General features: G+C 35.6%; 1 protein-coding gene across 2 annotated transcripts in view; it reads left to right on the forward strand.

The window, feature by feature from the left end:
• Positions 1-26,137, forward strand: part of LOC108241783 (leucine-rich repeat and fibronectin type-III domain-containing protein 2) — a 111,082-nt gene that overhangs the window by 60,552 nt on the left and 24,393 nt on the right. The window contains exon 4 of one of the 2 annotated variants that reach the window (XM_017426203.3): positions 17,153-17,240. The exons of the other annotated variant lie outside the window; for it this stretch is intronic. The gene's annotated coding sequence lies outside the window, so the exon portion shown is untranslated. The remainder of the gene's footprint in view (positions 1-17,152; positions 17,241-26,137) is intronic. 2 annotated transcript variants of the gene reach the window in all.

Raw genomic sequence — 26,137 nt, forward strand, 5'->3', positions numbered from 1 at the left:
TGGAGACGAAAAAAAAATTTAACAACTCCTAAAAAACTGCTACGAAACTAACCAAACACAAACACAACATTTCAGTTGCAAATGACTCAAAACGCACTCTGTAGAAAATGGTTTACCATGAGGTGTTTATTGTTCTGCACAGCTGATGTGCCTGCTTTTAAAAATCTCCTCCCCAAACTATAAAATATACTTTAATCGAAGACAGTTTTCTTTACTTTTTTTTTTTTATTTGGGTCTAACATTTGCAAATCACTTATTTTCAGATGATGTGGAAAAAGGAACACAAACTGTATTTTAATTTACACTTTGAGAATAAATCATATTTATGTTAAAAAGCAACTGTAAATATAAGTTATTGTTAATCCATCAGGAATCAGATCAAATATACAGGTTTTCTGAATGTTAACACCAACTTATAAGCATTGGTGGTTCATGCTGGACAATTAAGTCATGTATTATGAAAAGAAATGCATATAAATAACATGACCGTCATCCAACAAAAATGGAAAATTGCTGAAAAAGTATTTTTTCTAGCCTCAAAACAATGACAGGACTCAAGTCAGAAAAAAAAAAATCAGTTTGAAAATAAATATAATTTTAAAACTGCTGGTTGTGAGACCTAAAAGAGAGTAAGTAAGTAATTTATGAGAATTCCTACATATTTTTTTTATCATGTTTGTCTAAAGTGACAGTGCAACTCACAAAATCCTGAAATTACAGTGTTGAGATTTTTAAAACCTGCTGATGCTTCAGGTTTTACCATGAGTTGGTGGAAAAACATGCAGTAAGGGACAGCTGTGTGGACTCAAACTTTTCTTAATGAGAAAGCTCAGAGAGCAGACAGCCAGGTCGGTACAGCAGTCAGATTGATTATATACACTGTATAGACTGTAGTAGGTGGACATTGTGACATTGTGAATTGCAGTTTGGCTCAACTTTGAGTCTTTACCATTTCCATCTTTCTGGAGCCAAAAATCATCATATATGGACAAGAGTAGGAGCTGGAAATGGACACATATGTTTTATGGGATCATTAAAAAACAGACTAAATTAAGGAAATATTGGAAATGAAAGCAAAAGACTTTGTAGGAAAAAAATCTAATGACATAGCACTTATAAGGATTTGCTTTGATGGACGTCTGCTGGTGCCAGAGAGCTTTTGGACTAAAAGCAAAGAGGTCATCCAAACTGTTTGCACCTAAAGACATGTTTATTTTATTTTTTTTTAACTTAGGATTGACCCATCTCTTTTACAAAACTAAGGCTGCCTTACATTGGGTTCATATTTTTCTGATCTAAATCCAACTTCACTGGGATTTGGTGGATCAAGATACTTTATGCCTGAATGTGCAGCTAACAAATGCACTCATGTCATTAGAGCACAATCTTAATGGAATATTTCCAACATCTTGTCAACTTCCTGACACTAAAAGCAGTGAGAAGCACTTTCTAATGTTAGCACTCTGTTCCAAAAAAAACTGCATGTTTGTGTGTCACCGTCAGCCTTACATAGACCTTTATTTTAGTACTTTTTTCATGTTATACCTGTCACCCAATCTTCTTTTCATTTCACATGCAGGGATTTGGGATCAATAGGTTATTATTTCTTTTCAGAAGTCAGTGATAGAAATCAAAAATATGTTTTTACTACACATCTTCCATGAGCTGGCTTTCACTTTGAGCTATTTGAGAACCAGCCTGAATGCCAAACTCCTTTATTAAACATCTTTGACACGGATAAAAAAAGCATATTGCCAACAGCCTTGGATGCCAAATTTTTAAATAAAGTTGTCTTGCGATCTATTATCTCTTAGACTATATGTGGGGGATGAGTCTCAGCTACTACTACACTAAATTTAAGCTTATTATCTGTAAAAATGACAGTTTTGTCATGGCCATTTTGAAAAGAGTTGCCCCTGAAGATTATTCACTTGTAGATGTACATCCAATGATTATTTTTTGGAGGTTTTTATTAAAATCCATTCTGTGGTGATAAGACAATTGCATGATTTCCCACCTTTCATGCAGGTGGGAAAAAAGTAATTTAGAATAGTTTTGTAATCTGTTATGTAGGTTTTGAACAAATTGAAACTATGCAATAAAAGTATTACTTTGCAGAAGCAAGCAAAGTAGAAAAATACTGCCTTCTGTCAGTTGGTACTGAAAGGATTTCCTTTTTAACAAAGTAAAAACTTATTCTTATAAAAATACAACAGTCACCTAATATTTTGTAAGAACCACCTGCCACATATTTTCAGTTAACATCTGAACAGCCTGCGCTGCAGTGACTGGTCGATATGAATCACTTCAACAGGTCAAACAATCAGCAAAATCCAGAGTGTTCTAAATTATGCGGTTGGATTAGTGTCTTAAATCGTTTCCCCAGACTCGATCTCATTTTATTTTTTTCTTTCTCACAGAAAATTGGCATCATTTTCTGCTGTCACTGCAGAGCTCATTCTTCCCTATTATCCCTGGGACAAAGCTGCCATGACATTGAGTTAATCTGTGATTGTTTCAGTTTTTCCTTCAAAAAAAGAAAGAGAGAGAAAAGACAAAAAAACAGATAAGAAGGTGCAGGTATGTAGTGGCAAGAATGTGCAAAATCAGAGGTGCAATAGAGACCTTTTAAGATGCAAACTGATAAGATTGGGTCAAATTGTATCAATCAATTAATCAATCAATCTGTCTGTCTATCTCACTGCTCCAGTATTGTATGTTGTGAGTTCATATTCTTTACCCACACCAAGAACCAGGCTAGTAGTTTTGCAGTGTGCTTTATTATCTTCACTTGGGGACCTTGCTTGCTTATTTTTAAAAAGTTGTTAGAGGCAAACATTAGACAAAAGATTCAAAAGCTGCACTGATTGCTTGAAGCAAATTCATTCTAACAAAGAATTCCTTTGTTCTTGTAGATTTCTGTCAGCAATGTCAACTTGTTTTCTCTAGTTGGAAAATGAACTGGGATGTCTCTCTCTGGAGTTAGCATCTACTGATTCATCATCTTTTTTATTTTGGTTCTTTCAGGCCAACACAGCAGAGATTTGTTTTAAGTAAACAAACAAAATTCTCAAGAATGTATGTGATACTCTTTGGTCTTGGTTTAGATTTTGGATTATGTATGCTGATAATGTTGTGTTCCTTTAAATCTATCTATTTTTTTTTTGTTTTTGTTTTTTTTTTTTGTTTTGTTTGAAATTTTATTTAAACCAGTGTCATTGAGCTTCTAAGCACAGTTAAATTAAATCTGAGGTAATACCAGGTCTGCTCCAGTACTTCGACCTAGAAGCCTCTTGTTTGAGACAATTTAATTAGTGCAGTGACACTAATTCCACTCATCCATCCATTTATATATGCATATTGCTACTAGGAAAATGTTGTTTTTTAGCTTTTTTTTAATTTCATTTTTAGTATAGGTGGGGGTGCACAGAAATGCTCTACAGGTCATTTGTTTGAATCTATCTCTCATGATTAAAGTCTGAATTGGGAGGACATCCAGGTGGCATAATAAACTGAGCAAACTTCAATATAGAGAACCAGTGTACAGTTATCAATGCTTTTTGTGCAATTTCTAACTTTATTTGCATTTTTTTTATATAGTGATTTCTGATTCATCTATCTCTAAACCTGGCAATATTGTTTTCTCTACCTAACCTTTTGGAACTGTCTCTACCTGAATATCCTCACTGGGTGGAAAACATTTTACAAAAAAGTTAGGTTTTAGTTGTCTTTATTAGCCTGTATTCATCCTGAAGTTTTTGTTTGTTCGTTTGCTTTGGGCAAGAAATAACATGGTTAAATCATCTCTGTGCATAATTAAACCATATCTATCTAACAATTCCATAGGATATTTTTTTGTTTAAAAAAATATCTGTAACCTACTTTTATTATGGCCACATTGAGCTAGTAAAATGGCTCCTTTCAAATTATTTAACTACCTCTAATTATCTCCCTACAGGTACACATTGTTCGCTTGAAAAAGAAACCCGGAGTAGGAAAAAGATGGCTGTACCTGAGAATTGCCTTCTTGCTCCCTCTCCTCTCAGCAGGTTATCAAAAAGATGATCGCAAGTTAGAATCACCCCACGATCTATTGATTGCTCTTGTCAGGGTTCACAGTCTGGCTTCATACATTGGTCTACACTCGTTTGTCCCATTTAAGTTTCCTGGGAGCCTGAGGTGAGCCCATCCTGCAGCTATTTCATTCATCCCACCCTTGCAGCCACCAGCCTCATTGGACCTTTCACCACCATGCACAAGAGCCCTCTCACACTTCACTAATCCCCCTCATTAAGCCAGGCCCTAAGGCTCTTTTTACTGTTCATCTATTCCCATATGCCTTGTACCCACACTTGTGGCTCTCATTTTTTGGTAGCATGTGGAAAAATCAGGAATTTTCCATGTGCAATGTGTGTCTAGATGCTGACATCTCTTTAAGGTACAGAACCAGGTAAAATGAGGAAAGTCAACTCTTCTGGCTCTGTCTCAGGAGAAAAGGGAAATATAGTTAGGTAGATGTCTGTCTATAAGTTTTCATCTTTTTAAGGTGCATTTGGTGTTGAATGCTTAAGGTTTTCTTGCTGTTTATATATTTTTGTCTTAATGCAGTATTTGAAACCACACTGAGTCTGATGTTTTGAGACCATAAAAATAAATTAAAGCCAGTAAAATCCGGTTTTCTTCATGCAGTTTTATTCGGTCTTCTCCTCGACTTGTGTAAAGGTTGTGGCAGTGCGGCAAAAGCTGAGAGGATCTATTTTAACCTCCCTTTGAAGTTGAGCTCTCTGGATTTCCCTATTAAAAACTTGTTATTGTGAGTCATTGTGGAAACAACTGAAACGAATTGGGAGCTGCATCGTCGGTGGCCAACCTGTCTCTGAAAATGTAGGCGATCCTGTCGTGTAACCCACTCTGACATACGATGCTAAAACTCAACTGACAGCAGCGGAAGATGGGCTCAAAGGATACAACTCATCCTCGCTGAGACCGAATCACAAAGTTTAGCAGCTTTAGCACAAAAAATATGCTCAGAGTGATAGGATGCTCTATAAATTGCTTGCAGAGGGGATTTTTTAAAACCAAGGAGGGGAGGAGATTGGGCGTGAAATGCCGTACCACAGAGGAATTTAATGTGTTTGACAAGGTAGGAAAAAGTGACAAAGTGAGGAACCTGGAGTTGTCTAGGTGATAACAGATGAAAACGATTCAATATTTACCTTTTTATGCTGTAGGTGGCACACAACAAGTATACTGTGTGAAAAATTTACCTCCAGCTTTGAAGTATGTTTAATCTGTTTCGTTTTTGTTGGGAACAAAATTAGACATTTGAAAATGCATAAATGCTATGGAAGAAATAAGTTATAAGTTATAAATATGTTAATTTAATATTGTGGGTGTTTTCACTGATGTAACATCTTGATTCCCAACATGTTTGCTGTCGTTCCTCTACAAATTAAAATGATTCAGTATAGACATCAAGTAAGGTAACATTTCACATGCATTTCAATCTGCATGGTTCTCAAAGTTCAGGTCAGGACCCCAGTTAACTGTCTTATCCATGTAGTTTTAAAAATAATTAGTAATGACACCTTTGTTGTAACAAGAAAAAACACTACTATTTAATATAAACAAATATCTTAGTAGAATTGGTTGTTGAAGCATGGATGAGCATTATAAAGATGCTTTATTTTTATTTATTTATTTTTTTAGTTTGCCACTTGTTCTTTTGTCCTCTAGTGAAGACTGAAGGTTCTTTTTTATAACCTAGCAGCAATAGCCTCCTGGGAGAAAAGTCCTGAAAAATTATGTCAATAGCTTTCCGGTGCATAAACAGGTGCCTTAGGAAACGCATCTCTTTTACATAGAAATAGGTCACAGATAAATTACAACTGTATTAATATACCATATCCACAATTTCAGCTGCACACTAAATTATTTGTGTATTTATTTTTGTATTGAAATTTGTTTTGTTTGACTAATTAGGTAAATCAATGACCTTCCACAATTTATTAGTTTAAGTTTTAATAGATGGCAAGTTTCCTAAAAGGGTAAAAAAAAGATAGTGAGTAGAGAAAATCATGCGTTGATGTGTGGAAAAACAAATTGGACAATGAAACAACTTTTTAAAAGAGTTAAACATTTAATACATTTAAACAATAGCGATTTATTTACATAAGATACTTTATTTTCAAATTGTTGTGCTATTAACAGTTTCTTTTCCCTCAATATTGTCCTTCAGTTTGGTCGCATGATTCTGAATCTTAATTTGTAGATTCTCAATCCTAAATTAATTTAGCTTTGCTTTTGTTCATTTTTACCAAAATGGCCATTTTGTAATTTATAAATAATCCTTTTTATTACCTGATTTTTTTTTTTCTAATTTATAATTGTGAAGTATTGCAGCTATTTTGGCAAAAAGAAACACAAACCACCCCAGTTTTTTTTTTTTTTTTTAAAAGAGGGGTCTGGACTGTAGAAGCTATAAACATACATGTTTACTGCTTTTATTTTTATTTACTTTGATTCTGTTTTTATTTATTTATTTATTTATTGAGAGAGAGAGAGAGAGAGAGATTGTAATAGAGTTTTGACCTTTAGAGGCTCAATATACAAAATGATATTTGCAGCAGTTTCAACAATATTTCAGTATTTACTTTGCCCTTTAGGCCAAAAATAAACCTTTATTTTCTTTTTTTTTATGAAGAAGGTTTACGTGTGTGGCGTGTGTGGGTGTGTTGCTACAGGTGCTGCTCAGATGATGAAATGCATCTGCAGGAAGTCTACTTTAAAGGCCTGTCAGTCACTGATACAAAATGCCATCTGCACTTGTTCAAGGGCAGGAATTCCAGGAAGTTAACACTGGGAGGGAAAAGTCATAGATTTTTATCCCCTCTCTTGATTCTTGCTTAATAAATATTATAACAGTGCTACAAGCCTCAAGGTATTCAGATATGTATGCTGCTGCATAATAAATCTCTGCCGAACAGGCTGATCCTGGACAACTTAAAAGTCTTTATGGCATACAAGCAGAGGTTGTTGCATTTATTTGGTAAACTGATCATCTGATTGCACCCAGAATTGTTTTAATTGTCTTTCTGAACAAGATAGTTTTAATGTTTTCCCAAGCTCTTCACATGGATTTGTGAGGTTTCAGGATACTGGTAATGTGCACTCTTTGATCTTTCCTACACTAAGTGATAGAAATGCATAGCACACTAAAAGCAAAGTAAAATTTAGAACCACATCGTTGAACTGCATTTCGTAATGCTCATATATTACAGTTATGAGATCCTGATATATAAAAACTATATCTTCGGTTCATGGAGACATCTGGAATAATTTCTCTTATTTATGTAGCTTCAGAGAAAGATTCAATTGACATATTAATTAGAACATCTTAAATTAAACATAAAATGTGTTATAGTTGGGAAACAAAAGGTGGAGAGTAAAAATATAATTTGAGTTAAGACCCTGAGTTTTGTGCATTTTGCAAAATAAAATACACCATTTCTCTAGCTTAATTTAAAGAAAAAAGAAATGTTTATAGTGCACTCTTTAATGCACTGACAATTTGAATTCTTTCATACTCAACAAAATCCTGAAACTCTATTATCAGACACCTAACATTTTAGGCAAGTTAATGTTTTTCTTTGTAATATAAAGTTGAGAAAGTATCCTCTGATAGAGTTAACTGAGGGTCTGAGACTCCTTCACCATTGCTTTACAAAGCACCAATAATATAACTGCACAAACACCAGCAGCACTGGCACCCAAGATACGTGTGATTTGCATCGCTTTGCAGTTGTCTTTCAACAATAATATTAAAAGAAAATCTAACTATGACCCTCTATTAGAAACACAGCAGGTAATGAATGGCAGAGAGAAAGAGCAGATTTAGATTTAACAAGCTGTAGTTTTTCAGGTCTGAAGTCTAGTGGCAAAACTGAAAGAAGAACATCTCGCTTCCACAGAGAGGAATCACATTAAGGCATTTCCAAATCAGTAGGTTAAGTGCTGTAGTTACAGACTGTAAGAGATGGTGGCATGATGTACATCCCTGGAAAAAATGTTGAATTCTATCTTCCCTGACATGTCTGCTCTCTTTTTTTAAAGTCAGCAGTGTTCAAGTTTGTTCATTGCATGGATCCCCATCGTTGTCTGATTTTTTTGTTTTTCTTCCCCCCACAAAACAAAGTTTAAGAATGTTTCTGCCCCACCTTGTTAATGTTTCAAACTTCTGTTTGGATAAAGTGCAGTACCTTTAAGTTGTCCTTAAATAAAAATGCTCTTTTCATATCTGCCTTCTACATCCTCAGTCCTGCTTTTGCGTCAACTTCAATCGTGACTACTTTTCACCGGAATATATGTATAAATTGTAATTGGAGTGTTTATGGTCTCTGTTGTGATTTGGTTTGCATTTGAGTTTTCTGAAGATCCTTGTTTTTCAGTGTTTTCCATGTTCCCATCCAGCAAGTTTCAACGTCTGTGTTTGCCTTGTCTTACATCCCTGTTATTCATCTGTAATCATCCCAACTTTATTTACTCTCTGATCAATCTTTCCAACCAATCCTTGTTTTTGTGTTTTCCTGGCAGATCCTTATATTTAATTCTGTACCCCCCCCACACACACACACACACTCCCCATTTGCCCAATTTTGTTTAACTTTTTTTAAATACCTTTTTTAAATACCTTCTTGGAACTATACCTGCTTTTAAGTCCAAACCAACCATCAATCACCATCAATACATGATTTTTTTTTTTTCCAGGATGGGTTGTTTGCATTTGAGCAGTAAGATGCTATTTAGTTTAAGGAGCAAACCACCTTAAATGAGGGCTGTGTGATGCATAGCCTCTAATTTGTTCCCAATTATGTTGTAAAAGCTATGCAATCTTTCAAAGATACATATGTTTGTGTGTTACACACATTTATGCATCCCTTAGAGATCGTATAAATGTGTGTATCTCACATGTTTGTTCAAATTAGACTTTGTTATGGTAGAAAAGCTACAAATTACTTGTGCCTCTGTGTTAGCTTTGCAGGAATTTAAACCAACATTTATTAGTTAAAAATTATAACAATTTATTAAAAATTTATTAAAAAAAAGAAACTTGAACGAACCAAATCTGCACACCAAAAACAATCAAAACACTGCTCAAAACCTCAAACTACTTCTGTTGCCAATTCCTGCTGTTTTCAATCTCTGTAATTATCAGACACTGGGTCATAACAACAGTCTCCATCTTTATTAATTCTGCCAATGTTCTGCTCCTTAGGAATGCTATATTACCATTCATTCTACAAAAACATTGAATGATTTATGAGTTATCGACATTTTGGTATTTTGTAACTCATTTCTTCACCTGTTACCTTTTTTTTTGTAGTTTGTGATTATTAGTTATTTCTGTTTCATCCAGAAACATTTCAAGAACAGTAAAGATCTAGACAATCTTGGGGCATTTTAATGATTTCAGAAATCAGCATTCTGTTCAGGCAGACTTTATCAATATACAGGTTTTGTTCTCCTGATTAAATGCTGTGTTGCAGGATTCTCGACATCGTCTGTGAAGCTCCTGTGGCTTGATCCTTTAACAAAGGTAGCAACTGCCAATTTAAATCAATACTTTTTTTCCCAAAATTCTCTAGAAAGTGTTTTGATTAAATAGCATTTTCAAAATAAATCCTTTGAGTTTTTAAGGGCAGGAAAACAAAGCTCTTGGTCTCAGACAAGGCAGTAGGCAGTTATAGGATGATGTTGGAGTAATAGTTGTGCTGACAGCAGTTGTTGTCAGAAAGCCACCTTTGCCTCAGGAAAGCTTTCACCTTGAAGATTCTCAGCCTTCATTTTCAATTTTACACTACATTTCATTTTACATTTATATTGTATATTACCTTCAGTTCAGTGTCCAAGTGCTACCTGAGTAACATTACCCCCAGGGTAGAGAAATGCACTGTGCTCATGACAGCCAGCCAACAAACCCATGGGACATGCTTTAAACTTAGCTTGGCTCAGTGCTGGCCCACATGTCCACCAACCTCGCAGGGGAGAAAAAACTCCAGATGGCCAGTATGCCTGTGTCATCCAAACTGAAGTTAACACTCGTACTCATCCAAGCTGAGACGTCAGCAGTGACATTGTTTGTTCTTTCATGCAAGCAAAAGAAATACTAGTCCCACTGAAGTGAACAAACTGTGAGATTTTCAAAACGACCCTAAAATAAGTAATACTTAATCTTATTTGGTTGTAATGTCTTGTTTGTGTGTGTGTATATATATAACTTCCATCTCACCCTATTTGTTCCACATGGACGGCTCCACTTTCACATCAAGCTCGGGTTCTCTACTAGAGGCTTAGGAGCGTGAGGGTTCTACGCAGTATCTTTGGTGTTCCTAGGACTGCGCTCTTCTGGACAGAGATCTCTGAGGTTGTTCCTGGGATCTGTTGGAGCCACTCATTTAGTTTGGGGGTCACAGCCCTGAGTGCTTCTATAACCACTGGTACCACTGAGGCCTTGACTTTCCACAGCTTCAGCTCATTTGGAAATTAAAGATTAAATTAAAATTAAAGAAATGATGAAACATTTAATTTAGTATATGTTGATGTCTTGTATCTCGTCTTGTTTTAAAAAGCCTTCTGCTCTTATTTAAATGAAGTATAATCCATACATTTACAGAAAAAATCTGCCCAAATTTATTTAAATATCTGCTAAAAGCATCTGATTTTCAAAGCTCAGCACTTTTTGCATCACACAGTTTAGGTTAAATATTTATCATCTCCTGAAAGATGGTGTTTAGGTCTCAGGAGAAAAAAAACTAAAGGACAGAAGTAATCTGCTGCACTGTTGCTTTCACAAAAGAAAGCAGGGATGTCAGAAAAAAAGGATCATTCATCCTCTGTTCCAGTGATAAGTTTCAGACATTGTTGCATCTCCAAATAAATTGTATTTGCAGATGCAACAATGTACAGAAAATCTTGTATGACATCTCAGTAGATAGTGCTTGACAACCAGAGGTTAACAAATAAAACCCAAAGAAGTTCAATTTTTAACACATGACCCCACCCCACCTCAAATTCCCCAGTCTACAGTAGGTCTGCCAGAGATGGTGGGAGCTTGAAAGAATGTGTACCCTGTGATCCAGACGGAGCCTTTTTTAATCTAATAAGTAAAAATAAAAGGATGCATTGAAGATCAATGAAGCACAAAATGTCCCTAATGATTTAGAAATGTCATCCTGTAGGTGATTCCTCTCTGATAAGTGACATCTTGTTCATTTGTAATGTCTTCATTGCCAGAAAACATTTCTTCTCCTTTTTTTTCTTCTGTAACACCTTTGTGCTTGATGTGTTTATAACTAACAGTTATATTTAGATTGCACAGCAAGACAACTGCATACTGTAGGCTGACACAAAAATATAGTGCAAATTGCTCACACCTATGGAATTGGATCAACATGTTTGGACCAGCATATATTTAGTATTATTTAGTTTGTGAATAAACTCTAAAATTGTCCCTACGTGTGAGTGAGTGTGAATGGTTGCTTGTCTTGTTTGTCTCTATGTGTCCCTGTGATAGACTTGCGCCCTGTCCAGGGTGTCCCCGCCTCTGGCACAGTGACTGCTGGAGATAGGCTCCAGCTCCCTGTGACCCAGAAAGAAGAAGGGGGTAAAGAAAATGGATGGATGGATGATGGTTTGTGAATATGACACGGATGAACCAAACAAAGGGGTCAAATGATGTATTAAAATCAAATCCAAAATTAAATGCCGTGCAATATTAGTGGAAGCAGACCTATGTAAGTGAGGATTTTTACTGGTTCTTGCAAAATTTTGCTGACACAATTTGGTCTTGGAGCAAATGGGTCAATAAAGAAAGTGAAGTCTATGAGCCACAGAGAAGGTGACTTTTGATTTTCTCTGCTTTTACAGTTTTTTAATATTGTTAGATATCATGTAAGCTAAGATTTGACAGGGTGTTTGCGCTACATCCTGAAGCCAAAGTTAGACTAATCTTTTATAAATAAAACTTTTCTGACGCTTAATCCTCTGACACTTCTGCCTTAGTTATCACAGATTTATTTATAGATGTTTGTGAGTATTTTCTCAAACTTTTTCAGTGTATATACCGAAATATCCACTACCATTACATTAGTCTTATTATTCTACCTCATATACCTCATATATATATACATGCACACTTAACTTAAGGAATGGAAAGGCCACAGTACAAGTAAAATTAAGTTTGAAGAGTGTTTGCATGACTGAAATAATTATGTCATTAATTAGTGACAGCAGGAAGAAATATTTCAATTTTTGCCTCAAGCACTCAACATTGAAACTATCAGTTCACAAAGCAATCGAGTACAATTCCACACACATCCCTCACCTACCTTATAATTTCACTCTGTGTGTTATCTCCAGCTCTCTCTGTGTAATAACAAGTCCCCCAGCTTTGATGCTCTTTAAATGGCACTGGCTGGATGAGTGGTCACAGATATGGAGGGGAAACCACACGGACTGCGTAATGACAATGTCTGTGAATTCGATAAACCCTTTTCTCGCGGGCACTAGAGCCACCCTTGCGGAAAATGTGATTACACTTCTCCACGGGAGGTGCAGTTGGGGGATATATTTGCGGTAAGGAAACTTGTCTTGTCATTGAGACCCATGTTTGTGTCCGCAGCAAACAGCCTAACAACTCTGACATGCATGTAATGTCCGAAGCAAGCTGGAGAGAAAGAGGGCTCTTTTTTTTTTTTTTGGCCAACTGTTCAAGTTGAGTGTGAGCCAGATGCTAATGATTCAGTGATGTGTAATGCGGGTAACAGCATGTGTTGTAGTCTTTTTGCTGTAAAATGAGTATATAAAGTGAGCAAAGCACCAACATACTGTGGTCACAATGTGTGTTTTTAGTTTGAGCCAGATTGCTAATTGGCTGCCAGCAGATTTCTTTCTCTCTTTTTTTAGAAATCCCAAACAAACTTACTGTCATGGTCTGTGGCTTCTGTTGCATTTGGATTTTTTTTTCTTTTGATTTTTAGAATTGATACTGTGTTTTTTTGCCGTCTCCTTGTGTTGGTCTTGGTTTTATCAGGTTCGTTGCTTTTGATGAAGTGCCTGTTCTGGGTTTTATGTTCCGTTTTCTTTGCTTACTGTTTTACTTTCTAGAGCAGGTTTTCATTGCTCGCACCAGTTTCTTGTTGCAGTCAAACTGTCACTTTTGCCAAGAAAAGTCACTAACTGGGTCAAATGACCTGGAGGTTTTGAGAAAGCCGCCATGATAAGAGCAGGTTGAATTAAATGCTAAGGAAAATAGGTTTAATGATTTCTTAATGATCTTCTTAAACAGAAGAAAGTCTGTACCATTTTTTAAGAAAGGAATGTACATTTTTGTATTCTATAATACTCTTTCAAAGAGTTGTTCAAAGTCCTACTTTGTGGGATTCATGTTCATGAATCAGGTCAGTAATATAAGTAGTATGAGCAGTCCTTTTTTTTTTTTAAATTACAAACCCATATAATAAAATAATTTTTGGCACTATATATACTTTTTGTGAACATATTGTTTTTAATAAAGCCTTTGTGGTACAACAAAGCACCAGTAATATAACTGATAGATGAACTTATAAATGTACAACATTCTCTACTGTGCCTTGTCTTTGTCATTATGACAGATGTGATTAACACATTTCCTGGTTCTGAAAGTAAATCAATAAGCCGCGCCTGGAGCTTGACCCAGTCAACATTTGATTAAAATCTTCATTGTTTTTTCTTGTGTTCTTTTCTGGCACAAAAAAGTGTATTCTGTTAGACTTCATCTCCTCTGGGTGAATTTATAAAGGACAGAAAAGTTGTTGTTTGTTTTTGTTTTTGTTTTCAATAAGATATAAAAATGAGGCTTAGTGATCCAGTTTGGGAGTTTATCTTATAAATGACCTTAAAACATCAACATTTACACAAAAATGTGGTCATATTGATTCCAAAAGCCCATTTCGGGAACAGCGATGTGTTCAATGCTTCAGGCCATTGTCAGAGATTATCTGAAATTATTAGTTTTGTTGATAACTTTGGTCCATTGACAAAATTTCAACAGTCACAACAATTTGCATTGCATTATTTAGCCTGTATGGTCTGTTGATTACATGCAATCATTTTTGCAAGTCTTCCACAGCAGCATGTTTTATGTAAAGATCTAAATGTCTTATTAGTTTTACCATTTGTGTATATTGGTTTCATCGTGAAGTTTAAAAAAGTAAGAAAATAACAGATTAATAGTTACTTACTGTTGTATAGTGTGAAGCTCCAGGTTTTGCCAGACCTGTTCAGATAACTTGCACACAGTCTGCTGTTTGGTTTTCTAAAACACAACCTTCTCTCTGTTTAGTGTTTATATGAATACAGAAATAACCTTGTGAAGGAATGCAGTCTGACTTCATTTTGTGAATCTATCAAAACACACACACATCTGCGTTTGGTATTCTGAGACTCACCATGAATGTCAAGATTTCTTTTATGTTTCATTATGAGAGCATTTGTTTTCTTGACATTCAGCATAACCCTAAACATTTGGGTTATGGCTCACACAATGTGAACATACTTTGGGATGTAGTTTTTATTGTAGTGCATAGATTTCTCCAAGACCTTGTGACACACCCCCAAGTTGTTCATCTTATTGCTTGTGCGCCCTGCAGGTTTACAAGCTACAAGGTTGACCATGAGCATTGGTTCATATTTGTAAATTAAACTCTGGGAGCTCAAACTGATGGTGCCTGACAGTAACAAACAGATTTTAAATGCATTATGAATGTTATTAATAGGCTTGTTGTGTTGTAATAAAGCTGTGCTCTCCTGGCGTCTTTGAAAGTCTCAATTCCCACACTCATTTTGTGAGTCTGAATGTGCATCACAGCGGGTTAATGCACAAAGCAGCATCTTTAAATGGAATCTCAATGAAGACTTGTAAGGATAATGTGGTATTTGTATTCTATGGCTGTTAGTCCTTAGAGTCTAATGGTAACTCTGTAAAAGAGGGACTCTAAAACAATCAGCATCAAACCCTCCGCCCTCCAAGATCATTTCACCTTAAACACTTGAATCAAAAAAAAGATTCAAAAATAGAGTATTTGATATTTATGTGCCTGTATGAAGGAAAAGAGTGCCACATCGCATTTAAAAGTATGCCATTAAATAATTGTCTAAATGTGTTGTTACTTAAAGCTATAATATAAATACAAAAAGATGAAAATTTATTCAATTGTCTTATTGACTAAACTATAAAATATTTTTCTCTAGCATAAATGTAATTACTTCTTCTATAAAATATTTCATTGTTCCATTTTTCAGCGCATCATGAATTGATTTTTTTTCTGTTATCGTTGGCAGTCAAAGTCAGTAGTCTAGTCAGAACCGTTTCTGTTGCTTGGAGCATATTTTTAACACATGTGATCTCCCTTTATGGATGATTACGAAGTGAGAGCCTGAGAATTAATAAAAGATATGCTAAACCTAATAAAATATATAAACAGCAGCTAAATTTCTTTGGTGCCTAAATGGCATATTCAAACAAATATAAAACCAATTAAAGTCACCCAAAGAATCAGTATTTTAACTGGCTCTATCAATTTATTTTGTAAAATCAATAACATAACATCCAGTTTACTTAAGTATTTGCCTATTCACTGTATTTTTAATTTTGTTGCTTTGGTATTTTTTTACTAGCTAATATAGTTATTTACTTACATTTTTACTTCTTCACATATTACTTGCTTTGCTTGTGTACTTTCTTATTTACCTGATTATTTACTTAGTAATATAATTATGTGCTTGTATATTTGCTTAGTTAATTACTTGCATATTTACCTTTATTGCTCATTTGGTTAATATTTTGCTATACTGACTAATATACTACTTATTTCATTGAATTGTGCCCCTTTTGGCTGTCAAAATGCAAAACATACATCAACAGATAGGCAAAGTCTGACCAGATACTGATAAAACACAGAGATCTTTTTTTCTGGGCTTTTGCAGTGCAGGATGCAACCTCTCCCACAGAAATCACAAAACCCCTGAATAAGCATTTGCATGGTTTGAACTTATAATGCTGACATCTGCAGCTGGATCACAACAGTAAAGATGTTTGGGAGACAACACAGTGATGAACAGGAAAGGGGCATGATGGGAACAATACCACAGGAGTGTGAATGCTTATGAAGGAGAGTTTGTCATCATCAGAATCAACAACAAAGACAGGATCATTTGATTCTTGTGTAGGAGGCAGCAGAGTCACATAAACACCACAAAGCATGAGCACTGAATAGAATGTAAAAATGTTTACTATTAGTCAGGGAAGCAAAGAGGCATGGTGTGTCATATAAGAATGTATCCTCACCTTCATTCATCACTCAGAGGGACAACCTATTCCTTCTGAAAGACAGAAACAAAAGTTTTATATGTGCATGATCTTGTAAATTCAGTGTATATAGTTCCGCATACATGAAGCCAAGCTCAAACGTACTCGCTGACATGCATGAATCTGCACCCACACTCTTACTCCCACACAGATTTCCAAAGCAAACACATAACACAGCTTCCCCACTGTGTGTTTAGAAAAGAAAACAGCTTGTAGGGACGACTGGTCGAGAAAAATGAGGGAAAGGAGACAAATAATGCTCGTCAAGTCATTGCAGAGATTATAATGTCACTTGGGAGCCAAAGCCCTGCTGCGCTAAATTTCAATAATTTCCCTTAAAGCAGTGAAATCCCCCCCTCCTCCTTTTGCACCGCTTTTGTTTGAGAAGCACATAATTCACTCTAAATCATAACACTGCTGTCTGAATTTTTAAAAGGTTTTATAGCTTAGTGGCATGATTTGCCCACGGCGAGTATGTATAAAAACACCTGTTTTGTTTAGGATGTACATGAGATAGCTTAGTTTTCAAAGCATGTCAGAACAGAGAATTACTTACAGTCACAAAGGTCAAACGTGTAAAACATAAAGTAATTTGTTAATGCACGAAGGCTCATTCAGTATTCACCTGCTAAGGAACCACACTTGACCTTTTCATTTTCTAGACCTTCACCACCGACATGCTCATGCAGAAGAGTTGTGTAGGACGTGGACTTTAAACAGCATTTTCTTTTTATCTCCTCTCTGTAGGTTGAGTGTTTATTCCTCTCTTTGACTGTGAATGTGTGGCCTGGAGGTTTTTCCAAGGGACCATATGGCACAAAACCACACAATATAGGTAATATGTGCTTTTTTTTTCTTTTTTTTTAAGCCCTAAATTCATTTTTCTTATCAAAGCTCATTGAAAGCCTCCCCAGGCATTGGCAGCATCTTAAAAGTTTAGAAGGCTCTAATGAGATTAAATCCTGATAAATGTGAGCTGTTCTGACTTGATGTGCAAATTTCTTCTTGTATTTTTCTGTCTCCTGTTCAGAAATTGTCCTTTTTTTTTGCTTTAAAAAATGAAACTTTATTTTGTGTTATCACAAATCCAGTCTGCAAACACTCATAAACAAAAAAAAGTCTGTTGCAAAAGTACACAGGGATCTTTTTTTTTCTTTTTTTTATCTTGAATTAAATTAATGTGGAGAACCCAAACAAGCCAACCAGGCCATCAACACCTCCTACTCATATAAATGCTTGTATAATAAGCACATTTATTCTTTTAATTGCAGCCACTAATAATCCCCCTGCCTTCCTCACATTGCACACAGCCTGCTTTATAAACCATGTGCAATATCTTTTGCCCCAGTTGATCTTATTATTCATGCATGCATAATGTTTTATTTTTGTTTTACCTGGAACTTTCTATATTGGCTCTAGATGGAAGGGTTACTTCATATATGAACACACCAATTATATTTCCTATCAATTTAAACCGTTTCAATATAACAGTGGCATTAGAATATTTTTATTTATTTATTTAGTTTATGTGACTTCAAGGTTTTATGTTTTACAGATTTAAGATTTTTCCAAGTCAGGATCAACATTCTTAAAGAAATGATCATGTAACACATCCAGTTAACATATGGTATCTAAAAAGTAATGTGGAGTTTCACTCAATTTCAGACTGCACAATTTATTTATATTTTACTTTAGAGGTGCTAGATATTCTTGTTAAATTTTAAAGTGGTTTTGATAAATAGTTTTTTAAACTTTTTTAACATCTTTTAAAGTTTTTCTCTGCATTTCAGTTGCCACTTCCCTCATTTTCTGCCCAGTCCTTGTATCAGATCATATCAGCATAGGCAGTATGGGATTAACAATGGTAAAGGTCGAAAAAAAGAGTTGTCAGTCCTAAAATTAAGTATTACTAAGTCTGTGGATTTCACTAAAGTAATAATAGGAACAGATTATGTCTATGTCACAGGCTGCTGGTAACAAAAATCCAATTTTTTTTTTTCTGATAAGTTATCTGTTTTTTAGTTACACAACACTGGTCTATTTCTTGAGTTTAGAAGCCTTTTATGTCTGAATGATTCATAGGTCAAAGTTCAGTGGCTTAACCAACAGAAATCATTGCTCTGATAATGCTCAAGTACTGCACTGAAAATGAATTGGAAAAAAAAACAACCAAAGCCCAAAGAAAAACTTCAAAAGAACGTCACAATGCCCGAAGAACTATTGATAAAGATGAATTTATAACATTTCAATAGAGTCCAATTGCTTGGAAGCAAAGCATAAAAAATGGTATTTGTATATTTGTATTTTTGCACAGTAATGCTGATGCCCTTAAATCAACATCCTACATGTTTTATTTCCCACAAGACATAAAGACTGAGTACAGCTGCAAGAAATTTTTGAAGAGCCATAGTTTGTAAATTCGACTTATTTATTAGGATATAAGTCACCAGTAACTGGGCCCATGGATCTGCCCACGCTGGGTAGTTATTATAAAAGCACAAAGACCAAATTCTGGAAACAAGAGAAAAGAAGTTCATGTCAACCTTAAAAGAACACTAATTATCACACTAAACTTTATATAAAGTATGACCTGTTCTGTCCCTCTTTGATTTTAAACAGAGCTTGTTTGAATGCCAGAGTTGCTGCTTTTGGTCGATTTTATATGGAGTGCAGAGTGATTCCCTTCCCTGCTCAACTTCGGGCTAAAGTGACTCATGACTCATCAACACATGAGTTAATGTTAGCTACTTAATCTGAGCTGTCGCAGTGTGAGGTAAGGATGGGGAGCCGGTGGGTAAGCTGCCAATCTGAGCTGCCAATCAGCTGACATGGAAGCATCATTTAGCATCAAATGTTTCTCAGTGAAACAGTGTACTGCAAATTGAGAGCCAGTTCTCAGAGAAAGTTCAATTTTTCAGCAGTTAGAACTAAATAGGAGTTATTTCCAAACAGATTTCTTTAAGTAGGCATGTATTTGAAACAATAACCTCATGAGTTCCACCTAGGATTATGAATATAAACATTAAACTGAGGTTTCAGGTGCAGCAAAGAGTGAAGTATGATATTAGGATTTCATACAGTCTCAAAATGAGGCTTCATTTCTTAATGATGTCTTTGGTATAAAGTAAGTGTCAGTTCTAAGCTGCAGTGAAGGCTGTCCTACTTTCTTGATGCTCATTTTGCATCATGATGGATTTAATGTGATCAAGAGTGCACACATGCTTTTGATGCTTTTGATGCTTTGTGCCTGTTTTCTCAAGAGGAGAACAGAAAGCTCGTTAGATTTATAGAGGACGTGCAGAATAAATGTGCTACTTTTTATTGTTAGTCTTCACTTCTCTCACTAGTTTTGTAAATCCTGAACCCAAACAAAACAATGCTTAAACTCAGGCTGCAGGGGATTTGTGTTGATCCGAGTGAGTCTTTAGAGTGCTTGAAGAGAGTTAAGTTACTTGGTTTTGTTGACACAGAAATATGAGGAGAGTTGAAACAAATTTAGCACAACTTTGGCCAATCATTTTAACTATTTCATAGTCAAGAGTTACTCATATTTTATGATTTTAGTTAATCAGCATCAAGTTGAAACTTTACATTGACAAAAATAATCCAAAAAAAATGTGGCAATTTCAAATTGTTATTCACTTCTGGAATATCCATGGAGTAATATTTTACGAGGTGAAGAGGGGTATCACTTTTATTAATGTCATTCTCATGAGAATGTTAAGAAACAAAGCATTCACAGATATATATTTTAGACTGTGCTGATTAACAGCTTAATAAATCAATACATAATACTAGAATATTACTACATATTACTAGAAACAAAAGGGGGTTCACATCTACCCCCAGCTGGGGTACAGGTCACCATAGAGTGGACACCAAAAATCCCAGTGGTTACACAAGGTTTTCATTGAAGAGATGGTTAGAGTGGTTAGAGCTGTCGCTTCCCAGCAAGCAGGTAGCAGAATTGCCTCCCAGCCTAGGCTTTTTTTGGGTGGAATTTGTATGTTCTCCCTGGGCATGCATGGGTTTACTCTGGGTACTCCGGTTTCCTTCCACTGATTTGGTAACTAAATTGTCCCTAGTTATGAGTAAGATCGTGAATGGTTGTTTGTCTCAATTGTCTCTATGTGGCTCTGTGATGGACTTGCGACCTGTCCAGAGTGTACCCTGGCTCTCGCACAGTGACTACTGTAGATAGGCAACAGTTCCCCACGTAAAGAAAATGGATGGCTAGATGGACATTACAAATGTTGTACAAACAGTAGTCGGAAAATTTCATTGACTGCACTGAGACCAAATATCACAATCTTGTTCTAACATCATGCTGTGCCAAGATGCATTTTTTTCTGGAAACTGGAGTTCAAATTGGCTCTCTGCTTTGCTAGTTTTTAGAAGAGGAATTTTAGTCCTGTTTTACAGATTTTGATACATAATTATAAACGAAACTACAGGTGTTAGACTTCAACATTTCTAAACTTAAGATTTCCAACAAATTTGAGATTCTTATTTTATTGGTTGCACATGCTTGAGAACATGCAATTTTGAGAACAAGAAGGTGAGGTGTAGCTTTTTTGTAGTTCAAAGTAGAGGTCTCACAAGAAATAAAAAAAACGTGTCTTAAACCACTGGTTTAGAGCTTGAAACCTGCTGTGACATACTCGGTGAAAATGCACCCTCTGTGTTTGTGTTCTGCTGCCAAGCTCCCACATGCATGGGCAGGAAGAAAGAGGCAGGTGTGAACTGAAGAGGGAAGGGTTGGTTGTGGAAATGAGAGGGAATCAGGGGCTGATCAGGAAACGATGTAGGGAAATTCAATTTATTTTTCATACGCTGCTGAGATGGAATGTCATATATCACACTAAGCTGCAATTTTGTGCCAGTTCCAGGCTCACAAAAGATGAAAGAATAGTGATCAAAGATACAGAGAGGAAAATCAGCTATTGGAGTTGCTATGGGAGATACTTCTAGGAAGAACAATATAAACTGTGTTGAATTAGTCATCCAGTATACTGTCACTGTTGGTTTAGAGAGTGGTACAACTGACTTTAAATGTCTAACACAGTTTGTCTTCTGTGGGAAAATGTATGGGACCCTTTCAGGTTGACATGAACTCAACCAACCAGCTAACATAACTTGGTCAAACGCTAGTTTTCTAGCCAACTTGTTGGTTAGTTTAGCTAGATTGAAGAGGACCCTTTGTTATAAATGGCAGAAAATATTTGTTTTAAATGAAGATTTCACATTTGAACTCCAAAACTGAAATTAATCAGTCTACCGCAACATTAGCCTTATTGGTTATAGAGACTCCACATGATGTAATTGCTGAAATGTCACCATGAGGTTAGGTCCACTGAGTCGGAAAAATACTCCTTAACAGGTATAACAGAGTAGAAAACACAAAACTGTGCTAAAACATAGGTGGTTTGTTGTGCAATCAATTTCACAAACAGATTTAGCACAAATTTGGACTAACTCTTTACAAAGTTTAAAAAGTAAAGAGAAACAAACTAAATGGATTTTTGTAATTCATGAAGACATCTGAAATCCAGCATCAGAAATATAGATTTGCTCTAAGTAGTGCTTGTTACCTTAGTTTTCAAGGCAAAAATAAAATCATGATTTTACAATAATTTGACAAACTTTGGATGGATTGGGCTATTTGGGAAGTACTATTGATAGTTTATGTAACTGTGAGTTTTGCAAACATTTGATGGCTAATAAATACTCCTGTGAAATATATCCTGGAACGTAAATTTGCTGACAAACTCTTTTAGTCCAACCACACATCCAGGCTTTTAAAGATGTTCAGGCTTTGCTTTGAAGATTTTCACAATGTAGAAACAGGTGCAGAAAATTCCAGTTCTAGACATATTTTCTTAATTTTACCTTTAGACCAGAAATAAACTGACTATAAATAAAAACACAGGCACACAAAACTAGATTTTGTTTTATTGATTGAAGTTCATGCTGAAGTTCTTACCTCCAAGTCTTAAAATGTTTGAACAGATCTTATGCAATACCACACTCTGTGACTTCCTGGAAATTTCTTGGCAAACCCTATACTGCCTGCTGCTTTAGAAAAAGACACATCTATCTATCCATTGGCTTCTGCTTATGTGGTCAGGTCATAGAGGCAACAGGTCCAGAAGGAAAACCCAAACATCCCTCTCCCAGCAATTCACATGATGTTTTTTTTTTGTTTGCTGCAGAAGTCCTGTGACATTGTTCCAAAGAAAATCATCACATTTCCTTTCAGCTACTGTTTGATTTATTTTTTCATTCAATCAACATGTCATTGATTCAATGCAGCAGGCTTTTAAACCTGCTCCTGTTTCTGCTTTGAGAATTTCCCCTGTCCAGTTACACACCAGAGATCAACTCATTACAGTATCTATATCAGACTTTAGAAGCCCTTTCTGCCTCAGTGGCGCCTGGTAAAACCTTCTTTATAATGTTCTTCCTTTTGATTTCCAAAGGAAATATTGCACTTCATTTGGAGTTATTCAATACATTCAAAGCCAGAAGTGTCCTTTAAGAAGGACATTTGTCCTTGTATGTGTGTGTATATGTGTGTAATAGATAGATAGATAGATAGATAGATAGATAGATAGATAGATAGATAGATAGATAGATAGATAGATAGATAGATAGATAGATAGATAGATAGATATGTGTTTGTTTTGTTCTGTTCTATTTTATGCAGTTCCTAAAGAGTTGTGTCAGTATCCTAAAACACATTTGTTTTTATTGCACTGGTACATTTAGAAGATGAGCTACTTTCAGAAAAAAAAAATGTTTTGTTTTGTTTTTTAGTTTGTTTGATATTTTCTGCACACAACACCAAAGAGTTCAACATTTTTTTTTTTTTTGTGTTGTGAGTTCTTAATTTTTCTAACCTGGAGAAAACATCCATCTTTATTTACAATCTGTGGACTGAGATGAGCAACAATTTTAAACATTGTCACATATTTAAATTTAGAGTGGAGTTGCAGAGCAATTAATGCACGCATTCTTCCTTTTTAGGTTACATAACTGTATCATCAAATAATGATGAAATATGATGTAATTCATTCTTAAATGAGTGTTATACAAATATTTCCTTCATAGACCTACTTCTTTAAATCAAAGCAAGGATTCTTCTGTGTGAAAAAATCTAAAGTCTTGTTTTAGTTGAGGATGTGAAATCATTTTAGTAGAACAATAAATATTTTCCTTCATTTGTTTGAAATAATTGCTTATTAGCTTGGGATTGCTTTGTGTTGGTATTAGGTGATTTTCCAAGATAATCAATCAGTTTTATTCTGCAAGTGAACCTCTCTCCCTCCATCCACCTTCAGCAAAGCCCTTCAAATAGGAAGCACTTAAAACTAGGCCACTGCTGACACTCTTCAGGTTCTGAGGAAGACGAGAATTGGTTTGCGCTAAATTCACAGAAGTTTTTTTTTTTTCTCTTTTCCCTTTTTAAAAAAAACTTGATTCACACAGTGGAATGTAACAAACCAACTGGAGCTGAACTAATGCTGTTTAAAATGCTGCAACAGCTGCCATAAGTTTTTTGTCTGATGGGATTTTCCTACTGTGGAAAGAAGGAAAAGTCTGAACACAGAGTTCAGTCCTGCTAAAAAAAAGATGCCGTTTTTGAAAATCTCATCTACAGAAACACATCTATGACCCTGTTGTCTCTAGGCGTTGTCTATATTCTGTCTCCTCTCCCCACCCAACTACTTGGACTTCATTACAGCATCAAGTGAAAGGCAGGGAGATAGAAGCATGTAGATTGAACTTATTACACTCTTTCCTCGCATCAGTAGTTTGCACTGTCGAAGATAAACCCCTATTTTACTTGTGTTTCTATTTGTTAAAAAAATGTAAGATTAAATTCAAATTATCTTGTTAATCTGAACTAATAAGACAATACTATCTAAAAAAGGAAAAAAAAAATGAATAAAAATGTGAACACACAGTGTGTAATGAGTTTATCTGTTTTTGTTTTCACAGCCTCATTATTTGCCCTATTATCTTGGCAGGATGGAGTTGAAATATTTTTTAAAAATAAAACTGTATTACAGCAGGAGTGATCATAATCGTGATGAGAGTGTGCAGGCTGATTGCACTGATTATAAATACTTTCCACCCCTTCAAACAGTTAAATCTGAAATTACAAGATAACTCAAGTAGAATCCACATGAGATTTAACAGCTTTAGCCCTTTTTTTTCTTTTACAGTGGACTTTACTGAGTGCAAAATATTGGACATTTTAAGTTGAGTGCATCCAGGATGTCTGTCTGAGAATCTTGTCAAAGGAAGCAGAGAGCAACCAACAAGGATCAATAAACAGATTTCTGAAGGATGCAGCTCCACCACCTGAAGTTTGACAGTTCTCACTGTTTGACTGTTTTATTTCAATGAATGTGCTTTGCACCATTCAGATCAGCCTATTGAGTTCTTCTGAAGATTTATTCTGGATTTACTATACTGTAAGACACAAAATCTAGAATTGATTATTGAAATATTTATTTACAATAAATAAAACATAGAAATGTTTTCTCAAAGAGACAGAGTTGCTATGAAACCAGAAGCGATCTATGAGATTCTGGATGTCCATGCAGGGAAAAAGCAGACATGAACATATATCTTTGTTTGTAGCGAGGTTTGAAAAAAGTGATGTAGCAAAGATTGTAAAGTAAGGATATTCCAGTACCAGTTGAGGAGGTTATAAACAAAAGAAATGGTTGCTTTGACACATGTATACGTTGCCCATTGTGCTCTGGGCTTAAGACCAAGCAGCTATTATTTGCACAAAAGAATACACACCTGTCAATGACAACAGTAAAACCATGTTTATTATAGTCCAAGTTACCGCTGACCATGTTGTAGCTCTAGGATGTTTGCACCATGATTTTTTTCTGGTCTTGTTGGTCCTGTTTGGGCCTCTGTGGATCAGGTTTGTTCAGTGCAAACTGCAGATGGTTGATTGGATGGGGATCTGGGGAGTTTGGAGGCCAGGTCAGCGCCATGGACTCTTTGTAGCATCCCTGGGGGGTTTACTGAGCAGCTTTTGCAGTGTGGTGGGGTGCATCGACCCTGCAGGAGAAAGCAGCTGAGAGCCAAGGTTTTCCAGCCAAACAAAATGTTACTCACATTTTCCTCTCAGTGGTTTGAATATTGTGACCAATTCCTATAAGCTACAATTTTTATGGTTTTGGCTGAATAAAAAGTTCAGCTGTTTTAGAATAAACTGTTGACATCAGTTGTCGATTGTGGTAATATTAGATGGATCAGAGGCAATCAGAACACCACAGCTGGGCTTTAGTGTGCTGCTTCAGTGGGCTCAACATGCACAGAAGAGGTCCACTGAGCACTATAAATTACCAGCTGCCTTTGTTGTACGAGCCTCAGCTGATTGGAGATCTTTCTCTCGTCTTTGGGCCAGTTTTATAACAAAGAGAAGCAGCAGCATCTGCCTTGTGAAATGGGCTGTTTATTGTACAGAATATGCTGTAAAGTGCATTTCACATCAAAGAGAACATTCAGTATCTCCAAATCGCTGCCTGCTTTAATCATACATTACTTTGTGTTTGCCTATTATCTGTTATTATTTCTGAATCTAATTAAAAGGGAACCTTATCAGCCATTGAAAGCGCATCACATATTGAGAAGGAAACAAAAGTTAATCCTGTTATTGTAACTGGGATATTGGCTGACTCACTCACATGCGGATTATTTTGA

The sequence above is a fragment of the Kryptolebias marmoratus genome, linkage group LG10 (genome assembly GCF_001649575.2).
Source record: "Kryptolebias marmoratus isolate JLee-2015 linkage group LG10, ASM164957v2, whole genome shotgun sequence".
NCBI classification, from domain to species: domain Eukaryota; kingdom Metazoa; phylum Chordata; class Actinopteri; order Cyprinodontiformes; family Rivulidae; genus Kryptolebias; species Kryptolebias marmoratus.